Source organism: Pavona decussata, unplaced genomic scaffold (assembly GCF_977016875.1).
Source record: "Pavona decussata unplaced genomic scaffold, jaPavDecu1.1 SCAFFOLD_928, whole genome shotgun sequence".
Classification (NCBI taxonomy): domain Eukaryota; kingdom Metazoa; phylum Cnidaria; class Anthozoa; order Scleractinia; family Agariciidae; genus Pavona; species Pavona decussata.
In genome coordinates, this window is record NW_028145946.1 from 1 (window position 1) to 2,500 (window position 2,500).

The 2,500-nt window shown below is 43.2% G+C and overlaps 1 pseudogene; it reads left to right on the top strand.

Moving 5' to 3' along the window:
* LOC146448437 (large subunit ribosomal RNA) lies at positions 1 to 978 on the top strand (annotated as a pseudogene; the record flags this gene model as incomplete).
* Between the last annotated feature and the right edge of the window lie 1,522 nt (positions 979 to 2,500).

A 2,500-nucleotide genomic window follows, 5' to 3' on the forward strand; every position in this document is an offset into this window, starting at 1 on the left:
GTTGAGCTTGACTCTAGTCTGACCTTGTGAAAAGACATGAGAGGTGTAGAATAAGTGGGAGCAGCAATGCGCCGGTGAAATACCACTACTCTTATCGTTTTTTTACTTATTGGATGGAGCGGAGGCGGACCGCAAGGTCCACGTTCTGGACTTAACGCCCGTCTTCGGACGGGCGGATCCTCGTCCAAGACACCGTCAGGTTGGGAGTTTGGCTGGGGCGGCACATCTGTCAAATGATAACGCAGGTGTCCTAAGGTGAGCTCAATGAGAACAGAAATCTCATGTAGAACAAAAGGGTAAAAGCTCACTTGATTTTGATTTTCAGTACGAATACAAACTGTGAAAGCATGGCCTATCGATCCTTTAGTCTTTAGGAGTTTTAAGCTAGAGGTGTCAGAAAAGTTACCACAGGGATAACTGGCTTGTGGCAGCCAAGCGTTCATAGCGACGTTGCTTTTTGATCCTTCGATGTCGGCTCTTCCTATCATTGCGAAGCAGAATTCGCCAAGTGATGGATTGTTCACCCACCAATAGGGAACGTGAGCTGGGTTTAGACCGTCGTGAGACAGGTTAGTTTTACCCTACTGATGAAGTGTTGTTGCAATAGTAATTCTGCTCAGTACGAGAGGAACCGCAGATTCAGACAATTGGCATTTGCACTTGCCTGAAAAGACAATGGTGCGAAGCTACCATCTGTTGGATTATGACTGAACGCCTCTAAGTCAGAATCCGTGCTAGAAAGCAACGATGATTACCTCCAGAGAACTTTAGGCGAACCAGAATAGAGGGTTTCGGCCCTCATGCGTCCCAAAGTGCCAAGGGGGACAAAAGCTCCCAAGGCACTGCCGCTAGCAAATTCTAACGTTTCTGGAGATAAATCCTTTGCAGACGACTTAAATAAAGAACGGGGTATTGTAAGTTGTAGAGTAGCCTTGTTGCTACGATCTTCTGAGATTAAGCCTTTGTTCTAAGATTTGTATCACATCTTTTTTTTGACAAGGTCAAAAGTCCTCCTCACACCATGAAATATTTTTTAAGTCAAAGGTCCTCCTCACACCACAAAATATTTTCAAAGTCAAAAGTCCTCCTCACACAATTTAATATTTTGTAACTGAAAGGTCCACCACAAAACCCAATTCTTTTCTAAGTGAAAAGTCCTCAAAATTTTTAGAAAAACTCTTAGAAAAATTGTTTGGTATGAGAAGGACCTCGACTTCGAAAATTCTGTGGTGTGGGGAGGTCTTTTGACCTACCAAAAAAATTGGTGGTGTGAGGAGGACCTCTGACTTAGAATTAGGGTTTGAAATGGGGTTAGGGTTAGGGTTAGGGTAAGTGTTAGGGTTAGGAAAAAGGTTTAAATGATATTTGGAGAGGTTTTTCGGGTGTTTAGAGGCTATTTATGCTATGTAACGAGTATTTGCTTATATACTTGCTTATATACTTAGGTCAACAATTTATAGCAAAAATGTGTTCCAGCCAAGTTCTTTTAGACGCTCTTTCGAATGGCAACATTCCCGATTGAAAATGGCGACCTACCAAAATCCGCACTTTGCTTCCCCGTCCATATAGAGGTGAGTATTTGACTTTGCTTCCGTCAGAGTCAAGGAAACACATTGAAAATGGAATCAGCATACAAGAAAACCTAGTTTGGGATAGGTTTTGTGCCTTCCGTGGTATTATAACCATAGAACTGCTCCTGAGGGGGGTAGGGTAGGCCCACCAAAAAGTGCACTTCTGGTTAGGTCGCTAATTTCTAAAATAAATGTGTCCCAACCAAGTTTTTTTGGACGCTCTTTCGAATGGCAACATTCCTGATTGAAAATGCCGACCTACCAAAATCCGCACTTTGCTTCCCCGTCCATATAGGGGTGAGTATTTGGCTTTGCTTTCGTCAGAGTCAAGGAAACACATTGAAAATGGAATCAGCATACAAGAAAACCTAGTTTGGGATAGGTTTTGTGCCTTCCGTGGTATTATAACCATAGAACTGCTCCTGAGGGGGGTAGGGTAGGCCCACCAAAAAGTGCACTTCTGGTTAGGTCGCTAATTTCTAAAATAAATGTGTCCCAACCAAGTTTTTTTGGACGCTCTTTCGAATGGCAACATTCCTGATTGAAAATGCCGACCTACCAAAATCCGCACTTTGCTTCCCCGTCCATATAGGGGTGAGTATTTGGCTTTGCCTTTGTCAGACTCAAGTAAAAGCATTTAAAATGGAGTCAGCATACAAGAAAACCTAGATTGGGATAGTTTTTCTGCCTACCGTGGGATCATAACCATAGAACTGCCCCTGAGGGAGGTAGGGTTAGGGTTAGCGTTAGGGTTAACGTTGGGGTTAGGATTGAAGACAGAAGATTGGTGATGTCAGGAGGACCTTCTTAAAACAAACAGAAATACACTTATTAGGGGACTAGGGCCAGTGGACTCAGAAATGTCTTTCGTAGCAGTCTCCTATAAGAGTATTTTTCTCTGATTTAGGTGACTCCTCCTCACACCACCA